The sequence below is a fragment of the Tubulanus polymorphus genome, chromosome 7, assembly GCF_964204645.1.
Source record: "Tubulanus polymorphus chromosome 7, tnTubPoly1.2, whole genome shotgun sequence".
In the NCBI taxonomy this organism is placed as follows: domain Eukaryota; kingdom Metazoa; phylum Nemertea; class Palaeonemertea; order Tubulaniformes; family Tubulanidae; genus Tubulanus; species Tubulanus polymorphus.
In genome coordinates, this window is record NC_134031.1 from 15664449 (window position 1) to 15681920 (window position 17472).

The window sequence follows — 17472 nt, forward strand, 5'->3', positions numbered from 1 at the left end:
CGGGATTATGAGTAGAACCAGAATCGGTTGTCGGGGTACGGTCGCACAAGTGCTCGAGACAGATACATTGCTGCGTGAACTTGTTTCGTCGGAGACCAAATTGAACATTACACTTTTTAGCTTCAAACGCCTGATAGATGGCACCGGTGTTTTTCTGAAATCGTAGTTGAATATCCTGAAATGAACATAGTTAGGAATAGTACCGCGATTGACTTACGTACACGTGTGGTAAAGATTAAGCAAAACCAAGAAAAAACACACTGTGGAATTTAAGAAAGAAAATCGTTTTCCGCACGGATCAGATTATCATAATTTCGTTATGCCTCTGCATTTCAGATCCAATTCTCAACCTCAATGTGACGTGACTGGCTAAAATGAGAAGTTCAAAGACACTTCAGTCTCGTCTATTCATTCATGGTTTATTATAGATTTTTATCGTGATTAAACAAGCGTCCTATGCATGAACAAGTCTCGATCGTCTCATTTTTAACAATAAATCTACACAGGCGAACTGATCGTACATGAGAGCGCATAGCCCGTGAAATTACCTTATAAGGGCATAGAAAACCGGATTGGGGTCAATATCGCGTTTCGCAGTACTGTTAAAACATAGTCACGAAACACAATACTTCTAATAGAATTATAAACGGAATGTTTATGAAACGCCCCCTGTTTTTGTCGTTGAGGTCACATGATTGAAACCGCAATACCACGTGACTGCCGAAGATTCAAGTATTTGTGAAGTTTAAAGTCGTAAATAAGCCTGTAATCATGAAGCATATGTTAGTTAACCTACCAACGGGTTTACGTTCGGCACATCCGATTTAGATCCTCTAATCACGCACTTCCTATTGAATCTGGTACCAAAACATACCAAGGGACGATCGCTTATGTACCAAATGTAACCTAAACAAAATTGGCGACGAATTCCATTTTGTTTTTGAATGCAATTACTTTTCGGATTTGCGTAATTTGTATACACTCTAATTTTTCTCACAGTAAACCCAACTATTCACTAATGTAGTAAATCAGTCAATTCAACCAATAGAAATGTGTTAAGAAAACTTGCAGTTTATGTTAAGATACCGTACAGGAGTTTGTAAACTGTATATTATTTTTATGTATTTACTTTTGTTTGTGGGCTCGAAAAATGTTGTGTAATTTGATGCAATAAAGAATAGTCTAATCTACTAATTATACAGCTTAATTTTAAGTTATCACCGATAAGGCGAGATTAAGGCGAAGATGTTTCTTTGTATAATGCATGATACCGATATAATGTCGTGAATGTTATTTTTGGTCAGAAAACACCAACAAGTCGAAGTATAGCAGCAAGACGACTCCTACCAAAACACAACGCATGACGTTTCACGATACTCTCGTATATTTTAAGTAATATTCCAGCGCAACAAGTTGTCATAGAATGAGCTGTAAGCAGTATCATGGTCGTTTGGGTTATATCCGGAATGTCATGATACCACGACTTGAATACTAATTAGATTCTAGTTCACCAATTGATGCTTTTAATCTCAAAACCTATTTGTTCATCGAGGCTTTGAATCAACTCGTTTTAGTTTTCTCTCTTCTCGTTTTTTATATATGAAATAAAAACCGACGAACATAATTTGTATGGCTTTTAAGCCGCTGAATAAATTATTATTATCATTATTATGAAACATGAAATACCAATACTGACTGCCCACAGTCATTCAAACAAACATTGAATACAATTTAACAATAATAAACAGTCCTATATTTTGCAATTGCGGTAATTCCTGAAAAATAGGATTTACCTTTGGCAGGCATTAGCACGAAGCTATTCCAACCAACCTTGAACTCTTCGGTGGCCTGAGAAAGTTTATGGATATGAATGAATGAATTTTGCCTAGACGTAAACAAAATTTGTAACAAAGAGTTCAAACAACGGTAGAAATTTTGACGGTTACCTTTAATTAACCTTTGACGGTACTTATTCTTGGTGGACAGAGCTTTTCAAATTGTGCACAAACCCTGAACTCTATACTGCAATCGGATCTAAATAAGATCTTTGACTGGTCGCAAACATGGTGCCTATCGTTTAAACCCTCGAAAAGCGTCAATATGATTTTTAGTAAGAAAGGCTCTAAAAAGTTTGCCGCGCTGACGTTGGGAAACGAAGTCATTCCCAGCAAAAAAAAACCCACAAACATTTAGGATTCATCTTTGACGAGAACCTCTCGTTTAATGATCATGTGGAGTCTCTGGCAAATAAGGTGTAAAAATTAATAAATCCACTGAAGCACTTATCCCGGTTTGTTACAACCCATCATCTCAATAAGATTTACTCGTCCTTCATTAGTCCTCATTTCGACTATAGAGACATCTTGTACAACAGTGCAAGTAGAGCCTCCCTCGCAAAACTGGACCGAGTCCACTACTCAGCAGCTCTTTGCGTTTGCGGGTGTATCCGTGGCTCGAATTCTAGCAAAGTCTTTTCTTGTCTCAACTGGAAAACACTAGATACTCGTATGAAAGAACGACTTCAAACATATATGTACCGAGTCTCATCAGGAAATATCCCCACTTATGTCTCTACTATCTTTAATACGCACAGATCAGTTCGACCTCGCTTCATCAGAAATCCTCGACCCTTCACCATACCAGCCGGCACTAGTGCGAAAACTCGTTCGTCCCCCTCCTTTTTTCTCATGGACACCTGTAACAACACCGACAATAATCTTCGCTCGCCGACTACGCTTTCTTTATTCAAGTCTCGTATCAAACATCAAGTTTCGACTGCTGTCCCAACCTACTTGATTAAGGACATAAACCGTGAGGAAGAAATTTCACTTTCTCAACCGATTACGCGCCGACCTCCTTTTAAAATCTCAATTTTATGTTCACAACTTTATCAATGTCCGTAATCCTACATGCAACTTATGTAACAAACCAGCTAACACTAAACACTTTATGCTTAAATGCCAGTCACCTGGCCACAAAACAAAAATCGACAATAAAGTAACTGATAACATCTCAAATCTCACTGAAACCAATAAGATAAACTTCTAACTTAACGGCAACATCTCCCTTTTCGACCTTCATACTAACACTCAAATGCTTAAAAATGTTTCAAAATTTATTCTCAGTATTTAATTATTCTCAATTCCAACATTAGACTCCTACAAATGTACAGTATCTGCTCTGTTAGCCATTTCATATAAAACCAACCATCATGTAACATTTCCAAATCTATGTCTGGTTTACGCCGAATTTGTAACTTGTAAATGTTTAACTTAACCTTTTTGCCTATAATGTACTTGTACCCTGGCACTGGTATTTACATAATAATGTATATTAATATTCGTGATAAACATCTTTATAAATCTGAACTCTGAAGTATTGCGCAAAAAATGTTGTCAAGACGTTAACAAAATTTCTAAGAGTCTTAACAAGTAATTAGCGAAATTCGAACTAACTGCGTAAAAATTTAATATCCTATTTGCAAAAGAGAGCATTTTCTTCCACTATTTGAACTAGCAATTTATTTGGATTGTCGATTTTTATTTGAACAGCATAATATTCGTATACCCAACGTAGTGCTGGCTTGTCGAGAAACTTAAAAGACATTCCTTCGTTTGTAATGATATAAAAAACGCCTTCGAGTTTCATTGTTTAGGTTAAACAGTCGACAATGGGAAAAATTCTTTCTTTCGTCGGTAGTTAGAACGACTCGAGATAATAATGGCTATGCATAAGTGTACACGTAGGTATTATATGTATAACAGAAAGTTCGATAATTCGTAGAAATCCAGACATAGCGCCCCGACGACGAAGTGACTTAGACATAATGTCAATTTGAAAGATCATATTAATTTGCTTTCGTGATTTCAACTGTGTCTACTGTGAGACGTGTATGATATCAGGTCGTAGCTATGCCCATTTTCGTCACATGTCAATAGCTTCTAGTCCGTTATCTTTATCTTTCTTTTCCGAGGGCTGCTTTCCTATGTAAGGTAACGTTAGCTTCAAAGCAGTCCACCCCTCATTTAGTCCCACGACCACGAAGCCGAAAAGTTGAAATAAAGAAACCTTTAATCGGTTTGTAAAAATCCAACTGTAATCCTTGGTAATGGTTTTTTATGAAAACTGAAAACTCGAATTTTTTATGAATAAATTCTGACGTTTCTATTTTTCGACCTTTCGGCTTCGTGATTGTGGCCCTTATATATTGAACTTTCATTCGCGACTTATTGCGTAGTTTTACATCGTCAGTCCTTCCTTTAATAATCATTACATCTTTAATGTCTACACTGTTTATTCATGAATGTTTGTAAACATTTTGGATGAAAATGAATTACACACAGACATGTACAATTTCGAATTTGGTGTAATGCTTTTCTGGGATTCTTCTTAGATAGCCTTTGATGATAAGAAAATCCATCAGCAGATGCAGATAGAGGTGATGGAGATAAAGATGTTTTAACGAAAAATATGTTACCCTATTGATGGAATCGATTGCTCAGACCAAGGGGCTACCGTGAAAACCTTCCTACCACGCGCACTGTGCAACATCGGGATGTCGCCATATCTTTTCACTAATTCTTAAAGTCATAATGCATCATTTGTTGCCTACGGCTTCAAATTGACAAATTACCCCATCGATAACACGCCAGAAGAAAAAGAATTTCGATAAGCGGGATTACGATGATATTTGCCCATTCCCACCGCGGTCTAGCAGCCGGAGCCCGACGGTATAAGTTAATTACCTGGCAAACGTCGAAACGGTGCGTGAGCCGAATAGATAAACCGCTGATGGTGCTTGCGCAACGGAAATACATAAAATACACATGCAATGACAACAGAAACGACGCCTCCAGCGGGAGATAGATCTTGTTCGCCGCAAAAAGATGTTCGCGGAAATGGTTCAGCCGAATTAAAAGAACTTTAACTAGGACTCGTATCTAAAAAAGACTCCCAACCGAAATGCAACTATTCTATGTCCGAAGATATACTCAGACAGCATATGTATATATGTAAGATATATTTCGATGCCTAGTTGATGGAATCCGATCCGATGACAGGATGGTGGATGGCTCTTATGAATAAACAATGAATAGTGCTGTCGGTGCATGCATAATAGTAAGTTCTGTATCGCAGAAAATTCTGGAAATCCGAGAAGGAACTTAGAATATATGCATTTACGACATATGTTTGTATAATTGCACCAAATGTACATATTAGAATCTCGGAGCAAGATTGACAAATTAGGTGCAAAACATACATTTACGGTAACATTATTAAAACTGATGAAATTAGAAGCTTGGATTTTGAATTGCTATCAAACTACAATTAGGGAGAGTTGCTGTCCAGTAACCAGTACTACTGGGATAATGTACGTGACCTTCTTATAGTACATGCACCCTCGAATAATTAAGCTCTCTGATCAATTTACTATTGAATGCAACATAAATAACGTAATCTAAAGTATCCGGGGTTTGAGCACCATATTACTTTATATGCGACCCTTCTATGAAAGAATAATGGCTGCCGCCGTATCCAAATTCTTTCAATACGTCAACAAATGTATACTCTGTTGGTTTTCCGTTGACATGTCACTGTTTAATTCGGTTGACGAACAAAACCTAGAATTGAAGAAACGTAAGTTGATTTTAACGTTTCGACTCAATTCTATGAGCTATTTTCAAAAATCGAAAGGGCTCGAACGGCTCATAGATTTTGAGTGGAAACGTTACCATCTTGCTTAAATTTGCTCTTCTATTGCGGGCTTTATTCGCAAAATTACTCTGGTACTTCTGGTAAGACATTCTGTCGAATTATTTCAGTTCATTTCAAGTGTATGCAATATCGCGCACAGAAATTCCCTAGTTCGGTTTACCAGGGCATCAACATCCGATAAAAAGACGCTTTTAGCTTTTTATCAAAATATTTGCGACTGTTTGACACCTCGTCGCGCCGCAGATAAGTATGTTTTTCTAGCCAGCTATGCCTGTTCAATCTGTCACCTACCGAGGGTGATTTTTCAAAAAGGACTCCTGTCCTTGAACATCGGAACCTTTATGTTTGTGTGTACACACGTCTCGTGATAAAACAACACACTATTTACCATGTCAAACAAGAGTCTACCGATTGCGAATACGTTTTGAAGAAGTCGGGCTATTAATTTTCAATAATCTGAAGTTCATTTCACGGTTATGAATCATCATTAAGTTCTCTGCAAATGAGAGAGGTTTTTTTAGATTCTATTATTTTGCATCTCGTCTCGCGCGGCTGTCGGAATAAATTCGACGATAAATCAATTTACAAACGTGAAGCTGCGACGCCGTTCACAAGGTAGGCAATTTATGCCGCAACCTGGCTGCGGTTTCCATGGTTACCGGCGTCTCTGGTGTGCTGTTGTGTCTGTGTACACCAAAGACAATCTGCCTCAGCAACCGGTTGCCGCTCTCAAGATGGCCGGATAAGTCTGCAATTCTAAATCTTTTAGGATGAAATAAAGAATCCTCGTACCCAGCCATCTATTTCGTTAACACATTCAGGCCCTTTAGCGGTCTTTTTGCATACCTAACTTATTTCTACAGATGATATATCGATGTATAATATTTTCGCTTGTTGCGGCGCAGACTAATGTGTAATGGCCGTCTGAATTCTGTCATTAAATCATCTCCTGTTTGAGATCGATGATTGTGGCCGACACGCCGATGCAGGCGCGCTGAGAGACGCGACGTTCATTTCATTATCGAAAAATTCATAATTCCCATATGCCTCGGTCGGATACGAATAAATAACATGTATATTCTTACCAATAGTCATATTTCCAATGGAAAAGAATAAATGCAAGGATACGATTTAGAAACCGAGCCTTATAAGTAGAGGGGCCAGTTTCATAGTCAGGGGCCGGTTGCATTGCCGTGGCTTAGACTTAAGACCAGTCTAAGACGAACTTAGTTCTATGGCCAATCTAACAACTTAAGACCAGTCTTAAGATTTAAGATTATTTTGGACTTAAGTCACGACTGTGCAACAAGACGATTTTAAGACCACCTTAGTTATATGGCTCTATGGTTTAGTTTTCTTAGTTCTTCTTAGTTCTAGTTGTAAGAACCTTTTTCGACGTAAGACCATAATTTTGGACCTTGGTCTCGACTGCGCAAATGACCACTGTTCGTTAAATGCTTCGTTGCCAATTCCGTCACCACGCTCCCCTCCTCGCTCCAGTTGGGTTACCCCTTCCCCGCATAAACCGACGGGCTGTGAAATATTTGCCTTTCCCGTTTGAAAAAACCTCCCATGAAGGAGGTATATCACGCCTAACTGATTTCAATAATGCGATCATTTATCACCGAGTATCGTATTCTGGCTGATGCGGCCGCCGACTTGCCATTCATCGCGAACCCATTAATTCTTCAGGTCAACACACCGGCCTCCTGTCATGTCGATACTGATTCAAAGACAGTCGCCAGTTACCCTGGGCGACCTATTTCAAGAGCAGGTAATAATTCATGACGTCACCGTATCTGACGGAATATACGCAAGAAGCAGCTGAGCAGCCAGACGCGGTAGAATGTACTTCAATACGCAATATATATGCATTTAGTGTGTCTCGAAGCTGGGACTTAATTAGTCTGTCATGCATATGTAATCTGCACCGTGTCAATTGCAGATGCTATCATTAAGAATAGTCATTTAGAGTGTACGATGTCCACGGGTCAAAGAGATATAAATTGGTAATGACCAACTATGGCTTTAAGTCATATATGTAACGACTGCATTCGCCGAAAAGATGGATATTGCTAGAAGTGCTGAAGCGAAGGTCGCCATAAAACGGCGACGTTTAAATCACATTAGAGATCATACAGTAATTGAAAATTACAGTTCAAATGCAATAAGCTAATCTATAGAAGTAGACTTCATACGACAAACATCAATTACTGAATTAGTGCCTGTTACCATACGAGTTAGCGTGGAAATATATGAATGCAATAACGCGTTGAGGACTTTCGGCTTTGGGTCTGAAAATGGTTGAATCGTTCACACGTCCATCGAGAGACTATAGATATGTAAAACATCTATATCAATTCGATCAAGTGCTTTTGAATGTGCGTAAACGTATCTTATCTTTATTGTACATTTTCGATCAAAAAATAATTTCTTAAATTTTCGAATCGCTGAAAGAATGCAATTTACTATAAGTTGTCTTATTTTTAACGGTGTCTCTGCCGACATGAGACGACGTGTGTACAATCGACCAACCGTTTTCTCTAGGCTCGAAAATAGATTTGAAGGACCCTCGATTCTCGTTTTCACCCGCTGTTTACTATAGACGGTGCGTGGAAAATGTTTCGGTGAAGGACCCCTGCGTTATATACCGTCTACGCGGTCCGGGTCAGGAGCGGGGAAAAAATGCGCCGCGTTCGAATCGTGTGAGAAAATGCTCGCGAAGAACGAATGTCGGAACACAAATACGTTAAGCGAGAACATTTCAATGCATGTATGTCAAGTTTTTTACTTGTTTTATTCAAGTCAAATACTAGAAAGTGAATTTCTAAATGCCGATACCGTATTCTCACGTATATGACGTATGTATGAAATAATGAATGGATATCCGGCCCTCGAGTCCTATATACTGATACTCTATACGTGGGCCTTGCGTACGTAGGCGAAAACCGCAAGACAGTGCGTTACTATGGTGAATTTATCAATGTATGAAATTCGGAAAGAAAATCAACTAAATAAAACATGAAATTTCTTTCCAAATTTAGTTTAGGCCTAATCACAGTCAAATCTCTTGATTGTAGTGTTTTCTATTTTGTTCTTAATGTACATTCTACGAGCCCGTTGTAACGCCATGGCGTAATAAAGGAAAATGTTTTCACTGAATTTGAGTGAGATAAGACATATTTTGTTCTCAGAAAAATGTTGGCTTCAAGACAGTACTGAACGCCAGCCGATGGCGGCGTTTATAACGGGCTTTGACTGTAGACGTTTCGTTGAGAAAATCACTCATTTCGAATTACTAAGAAATTAATCGAAAAAGCAATTGTTCCTGCATTATTTTCAATTTGTTTACGGGTATGTGAGTCATGTTGTCATGAGTCGAGCGGTGTAGGCGTAGTTGCAGTTGTCTATATAGTCGCAGTTGTAGAAATTGGTTCGGATTCGTTTCGTATTGGTGCGTTCACGAGATACACAATATTTTCGTTACACGAGTACCCTCAAACATTCGGAAAAAAATTGGTTATCACTTGAATTTGACACCTATGCCACGTTTATATCAATATTTCGCGGTGTGAATCCCTCCCGTATATAGCGTTATCGCTGCTGGATCGACCGACCCGGTAAAAACAAGGGTTCTTTTTGGTGCACGGTTTTTCACAAAGACTTAACGCAACAACAAAGTTATTATTAAACTTATCGCCGTGTAAGTCATTACTGATAACATTGAAAATTTCACATACACATTCACCTATAAAAATCTTCCCAGACAGCTCTAAATAGTGAGGGCTTTATTGAAAAACGCCCGTATAGTAATTTTGAGCACTCTCCATTCTGAACATCGCCGTCTTTGCGTTGAAGCGGGCTAGTCTTACAGACATTTTCCTACTAGATGGTCAAAAAGGCAATTATAGATAGAAATAGGGAGCTGTATATTTTCATAAAAGGATTTCAGTGGGAACTTCCTTTTATATTTCAACTAATTCGAATATAATTTACTATAAACTCACATCCAAGCGCAGTAGGCCTTTTACTATACAAAGCGCGTTTGATCGAAATTTAGACTAGCGAACACGCTGTGACCCGCTGTTGTCTTTTCGGAAAAGATTTATTTTTTTCTTTCATTTTCGGTTCTTTCGGATTTCATTATATAGAGGTACACGTTTAACACGTATGGCGGCCATCTTGATTAGAAAGGCACTAGATATGTTAAAGATAAAACTAGTTCGCATAGGTTCATTCTTTTGTTTATTTAGTTGAATGACTCCCCATATCAAGAATTAATTATTGTAAATGCCTTTGTCGATGCAGAATTTCCGTCTATTAACGTTTCCTCTTCCTCGTTGTAGTGTCGAGTTATATCTGAGACGGCATTTTTCCCTCCTTTTCTATCGGTGAGGAGAGGAACCCACGATTACCAGCTAGTCATCGTCGTCGCCGTAGTCTGGGGAATTCATTAACGGAAGTACCTGGGGCGTAAATATGTCAACAATGCTATGCAAACAATGACGTAATCGATTCTTGTAAGCGAAACCGAGAAAGGCTTCGCGAATGTAAAAAAAAAGCTCTGGCTTTGGGAATATTTGCTATCTTCGGTGATCTGCTTTGCTGAGTAAACGCCAAAATCATCGATTGCTTTCATTTCGTATCGTGGGTTTTGCCTCGATTGAATTAGACAGTCACTTGCCTATAGAACCAACCATCAAATCTATTTCACATCGATAATACGCAGGCTAATCGAACTGTAGAACTCGAAGACCGGACGTGAAAGAACTGTAATTAAATTTGCGGTTATTAGATAATCAGTTGTTTCATACAATGTCTATCGCTTCCGGCTTCCGTTCCAAAGAATAATCGGTACATGATTATGTACACGTGTTTAGGATGCGGTGTGAGAGCCATTGAAAGACATTCCCATAAATTTCTTCTTTTTTTTAGTAATGTAGCGGATGCGTGCTGACTTCAGAGAACGTCCGACGAACTTCGTCACGACGGCCTTGCCGGTCAAGGTCATTACATAGGCCGTTCGTTTTGTTCTAAAGAACATATCAAATATCATCAGTAAAACAGTCAGTATATGCCGTACTGACGTATTTCCTTTCTCAAAATGAATTATGCGACGCACACAAATGCATACAAATCTGTTGCGTTCAGGACTTAGACTAAACATACATACTTACACACATATATGTATATTCATTTCCATAAATCCAATATGTGGATGTATATGTATGTGGGAGTGTGGGAATAGAAGGCCGTTTTTAGTACCTGTATTGTTAGAGGTACACGCAATCTTACATAGTGCTTTTTAATAAGACGAATAAAGAATTTGATGAATGAAACTCGTGTAGGTGCGGCAGTCTATTCGACGTGACCATAAAAGCCATAAGTTTATTTTTTTTAAATCGCTTCCAAATTGATTATTGAGTCTCAAGACTCACACGTGTTACTTTACGGCGGTATGGAACGTCTGTTAACCGTGCACTGTATGCAGCCAGCAATGCAAGGGGATCCAAGAATTTCAAAAAGGGCGCCATTTCTGCAAAAGGCAGTACCGGGTATGTTAATACGTTTCAGCAGGGCGCGGTGGCTTCGGACGCCCACCGTGCCTCCTCCTAAATCCCTCTGGTATATAGGATTCGAGTATTGATTTACCTCCGCGCAAGAAAAAACATCTAGAAAGGTACTTAGGTCAAATCTGTGTCTTCGGGGCTTACATGAGCTGGATGGATTTACAGGGCTCTATCGACGCGTGACAATGTAATACAAGTCCATATTTTCAGTATTGATATATTCTCGTATTCTGGGTGACAGCTGTGCGTGAAACATTATTATATTCTAATTATGAACTCGTTAAATAAAAAACCAGGCCGCAGTTCATTTCACACTGTCAATGACTCTTTTGTCAGCTTTTCGGCTATAAATTCCTAAACTGGGAGGTAACATTCTAAACACAGAAATCCTAGTCGAAATGTGCTTTGTTTATTGCTCATACGAGCCATAATCATTAACGCCCGTAAGCAATTAATCACGAGGGGCGAAACTTATTTTTTGTTCGTGTGACCTTAACGGTGAAAATATTCAAAATAGACTCGGAAAGTCTGGTCGTTATCGACGACATTCTATATTCGAAAGTTATATACGTTTCGTCGAATGAGTTTGCTTTATCTAGAATAACGGCTGTTGCCTAATTCGTATACAGAATCAGTTAATTAGGTCTTCGGATGGAGAAGAATACTTCGAATGTAAAACCCGTACTTCTGTGACCTCGCGCCGGTATGCAAAGTACTAGTTTTTCGATTAAACTTGAAATCTGTTGCAGTAACTCGAACTATAATGATTTACATGGCTTTTTATAAGCGGGAATGTAATACGTAGATTTTGAACAATCGCGCAGGTCACGACTGATCAACACAATCCATCTGCTATATCGCTTATTTTCTAGCCGTTGTAAATTTAGCAGGGGCAGGGGGGGCAGTTTGCTCTGAAAATTTCTCTCTTAAAATCTCCCTTTGAAATTCCCCTCTGAAAATTGTCCTTTTTGCAAATATTACTGTTTTATCCTATAGAATTGCCCTTGTTCGGGTTTCTTTGCCCACCCCCCCCCCCCAAAAAATAAAAAAATTCAAATGCCATGTACGGCCCTGAACACTTAGTCCAGAAGACATCCTTACAAGTTCAATGCGCAAGAACATTAGATCGAAATATCTTACGAATAAAAATAATCAACACTGGAACTGTCTGCCTACTGAAGTTATGGAAGCGCGACCGTCTGTGAATTCATTTAAGGCGGCTAGACTGGACGATTATTGGACCAAGACTGCGAACTAAAAACTGACTACAAACTATATAGACACTAAAATGCCTCAGCAATAGGTTTTATTTGACAACTGCGTATCGCACGGAAGCTTACGGAAGTCCCTCGGTGACATACGAGATAATTTTTTCATAATTTCGACATAATAAGTCAAAGTTCGACATAATAAGTCGAAATTGTGAAAAAAATCAAATCGTTTGTCACCAAGGGGCTTCTGTAGTATCGTTTAAACAGTGTCAAGATTGCCAAAGCGGTCCATCACTTAAATTCACTGTTACCGATACTGTTGTCGTTACCCTTGGATCCGTTATTAGTGTGGGATTCTATACATTAGGAATACCTCACGTGTTACTGGTCCGTTCGTGCAAACGTGGCATTTCACTGTCAGCGTGGATCTTGACCCAAAAATATTTGTAACAGATACACATATCTTCAAAACAAACTAATTACCATAAACGGTCTTTGTCGCCTTGCTTCGGTTTAATGAAATTCGAAAGTATATATAGTGTATTTCAGGTGTATAGCGATATTATTAGCGATGGTATCTGTAGCCGCCGAGTATGCTGTTAAACGCAATAATGAGAATAATATTCATAAAAACATCATTCATTATTTAGACATGCGTTCAGACTATTTCGCTTCCCATTATTATTAATTAATGAATATATATATGAAAAGTGTAGCCGTTGATTCGTATAATATACTCGTACACGATGAAACACGTTCCTGCGTAAATGATTTTTTCCAAAATCAACTTAGGAGCCTCACCTGCAATGTATCAAACCTAATGAATTACCGTATAGCCGAAACAAGGGGATATTTTCAGCGAAAATTTCATCTTTTTCTCCATCATCTGATAAGTAAACTCCGCAGCTGCGTACATTTCAATTTAGTTTTCTTTTCGGAGAATATTTAGTATATCGAAGATCAAGTCTACAATAAGCGGTGTGGGCGAGTGGTTAGAGCATTCGAATTTCGTTAGCAAGGTCATTGGTTTCGAACCCCGGGTTCTCATATTATCCTCATTGCCTCTAAATGGGCACCTGGTCTGATAGATGAACCCTGAGCGCCTAGCAGCTGCTCGGATGTTACTTCTCCCCATGGAGAGATGGCTGATAAATGGTAAGGGTTATGGGCTGGGGGTAATAATACCGATATAATGGCAAGCGCCGGTGAACATTGTATCACCATAGAAAGGGCGCTATACAAATTAAATTACTAAATTGCTACTACGTGTATTACTAGAATGGCCATTAATTCTTAGCAATATAAGGTGATATCGTCAATCAATTCAGGTGTAAGTGTTCTTCAATTAAATTCGAAGTTACCAGATATGTGTTAAGCTTTAAACGGTTCAGAAATATGTATATAGTACCTGTAAGCCCACCGTTCGGGTTGAAAGGAAAACAGTCAAGTGTTACGAAAAACGATTTTATTCATTACCAGTGAAAGTGTACCGGATTAAGTCATTCACTAACCGCTTTCCTACATTCATATATTTCCAGTTTAACATTTGCGTTAACCATTGATAAGACATCAATATTTAACGAGTTATCACTTTTTCTTAATTAAGGGCGCATTCTCGAATAGAGATTGCGAGTTCTTACAGCTAGCGAGTCTTTTGCCTCGAGAGTTAGGTCAGAATTAGCGTCTGTCGGATCTCGTGCAGCAGTTCTTCAACCGAATTCGTGTCGATGATTTAACACATATCCCATTAACCTGTAAAAATATCATTAATGAGTGATTAGTAATTAGTTTTGAGTCTAGTGTTAAACGCATTCGCTCAACTATACGGCTCATTTATGCTATATGCCCACGGCCCATTTCCTAGCGAAGAACGACACAAAGGCTTTACTCTGTATAATTGGCATTTGAAGTAATTTATTTGTGGAGTGGTCCTTGCATTTAATAGCAAATTCGTAACCGGATTTATTGACCAAGTTATTTTTTTCGTTCCATTCAGTTTTGAAATAGAATTTCTATACTGGAGTTTTTGTTGAAACGCTATGTTTGGCAGTTACCTTGAGAAACACGATCGAATTGTTTGCGAAAACTATATCAATTTCCGAAATTCATACGCGCATTCAACACGGCGAGCTTCGACTTGAAAGCGTCTATATGATTATGATTTGATTTACTGTCCCCGCATATGAATACCTGACGAACAGCTTTTTAAAAGAAATTTACATATCGCCACATTCTTTAGAACGATTAAAACTATTTAAAAAGTTGGCCATAAGTCATTTTCCAGATACACAGGCACAATTTCTTCTTTCGCTGGTTGACCGCGCAAGTAATCTCTACCCAAAATATTGTCTTTAATCGAAGTCAATGTCAAAGTTATTATTCTGCGGAACTCGTTAAGAAGTACTTAGATGCATTAAAACTTCTCAAATGTGTTTTTATTGAATACAAGGTTCGATACACTTCTTGCCTTGTTTTTGTCTTTCGAAATGTTTACAATTTGTGTAGATGAAGCCAATAACTCGAAGCTTCCTGCGGTTTCATTACAAATTCAAACTACAGAAACTACATTCATCTAGATTTTTCTACCTTCAAGTAACTTCGCGCGAGTTAATTGGATTTTCTGATGATAGGCAGAGTTAAAACAGAAATACTGTAAAATGATTGTCAGAATTCCACGTTCGTCATCTCGATAGTTTTGAATTTCGCTTTTCTTTGCTTACGGTGTAAAAAGAGCGTGTTCAAAGTGAACACCCGAAAGCTAACAACAAACCTGAATTCAAACACGCGGTATGCTTTGTAAAGTTTCTTAAAAGCAAGATTCAAACATTTAAAGGGGAGACTGTTCGTTGTTGTAATAGATCAGTTTCAACAAAGTCGTGATCGACGGGAAAATATTGACTTTGATCAGTTAACTTTAAAGCGAATAGAAATGCCTCGTAAGATCACAAGGAATCAGTGTTGACACCCAGGTTACCCGGGTACAACAGACTTACACAAACGATAGCTTTTTTCGCCGATTTCATCCGCAGTATCCGGCGTTAAGACCACTCCGGTGATTTTCTAACAATATCAATCTGTTTGCAAGGTGTAAAAAAACGTCTACACGTTTCATCGTTTTAGATTGATAATGCAAATTGTAAAACGTCAACGTGAAAAAGATGCCGTCGAAAATAAGTTCTCGGAAAAATGTATATAGGCCCCGCCTTTTAGGCAGAGGCGAACTCTGATTTTCTTCATGTTTTAATTCTATTTCATTTTGAAGTTGGCTCTTATTGTTCTGAAGTGTGTTTCCTGAACTGCTAAACGATCTATTTCAAGGGAGAACGCCGTCAAAATCATCCCAAGGAGCCATTGACACCTTATCGGCGAGTATAGCTCCTAATAACGCGGTCAGCGGGTTCCAGTTTCGTGACGTAACGAATCCGTTTCAGCCAATCATACAGCCGGATGAAGGAACTGTCCAGGTAAAAACGTTTCGCCCGCGGTTTTTCGGTTGTCTCACAGCGCGGCGATCAAGCGGAACAGTTAGGTATCAATCGGAAGTTTGAAGAAATATCGAGGATGGCTAGCACGACGACCACCAAAGAAACCAACAAGCATGGAAACGTTACTACGACGAAAACCATATACAAGGTGGACACTGACCATACCGGACCTATCATTACGGCCAGGCCTACTTTGGCTATCCAAAGGTCGCCCCTTATGGGTGTAGGAGGCTCTGGAGGATCAATGAGTATGCATAGCCACCACAGCATCCATGCTCATGGCCGTGCCCCGCCAACCGGTGCCTACATAAAAATGACCGGTATGGGCTCTGGTCAAGTGAAGGATCAGCGCGTGAGGGAGAAAAAGGAAATGCAAGATTTGAACACACGTCTGGCTGATTACATCGAAAAGGTTAGATTCCTCGAAGCTCAGAATCGTAAATTGGCCGCAGAGCTGGAGGCGCTGAGGGCAAAATGGGGCAAGGAAACTTCGGCTATCAAGGCGATGTACGAGGTTGAGTTGGCGCAAGCGCGCAATCTGCTGAATCAGTCGGAAAAAGATCGTCACACTTTGGAAATCCAAATCAATACAATCCAAGATGAGCTCCGAAGTAAAATGCTCAGGTAAGCGATTAACCTTCATGTTATTGATAGATTAAAAATGCGTGTAGAATTATTCGAGGTAAATGTGGCTATGAATGATCCGGAATATATATTCTAATCCTATTTTGCATATGACAATAACGAGTATTATGCGTGATTTGCATAATTCGGCATTTTGACATTATTTCGAAATGCCATAATTGATATCGTGTGCAAGATGACGGTTTTTTCTACACATTTACAATGAAATATCTACGCTATCGGTATACTGGCGGCTGCGGACTAAGTTCTGATTATGACAAGGGCCCGGTTTTATAGACTGGTATTACCCGTAAACCCGGGGTTAACTAAATTGATGATGAATTGAGTTAGCCACCGGGTTAAAGGTAATATCAGTCTATAAAACCGGGCCCGGATTTTTTTTCTTCACATTTATAAAAACAACTGCATTCGCTTGAAACATTCAGTTTCAGTTTCAGTTTAGTTTATTCACTCCACAAGTTATAATAACATTGCACAGAGCACAAAAGTAGCGCAAAGATTACAGCATATTACAAAAATATAATGATAGTATTAATGATAATTATATTTATAATGATAACAATTATGATAATAGTAAAAATAATAATAATAATAGTGATAGCAATAATATAATACTTATAATAATAATAATTATAATTATAATGATATTATAATGCAAAAGATGAGGCGGAATTGTAGTATCGAGATCCGATAATTATACACTATATTAGGTAAATGATTTGATACCTTTTTTAATGAATATCGCCAGATTGAGCAAAGTTTTATCTCTCGAACAGAAAAGGTTATGTAGGGTATTTTCATCGGGATGTCGCCAGTAGTAACTAGGTATAAATTTGCTTCTCAGGC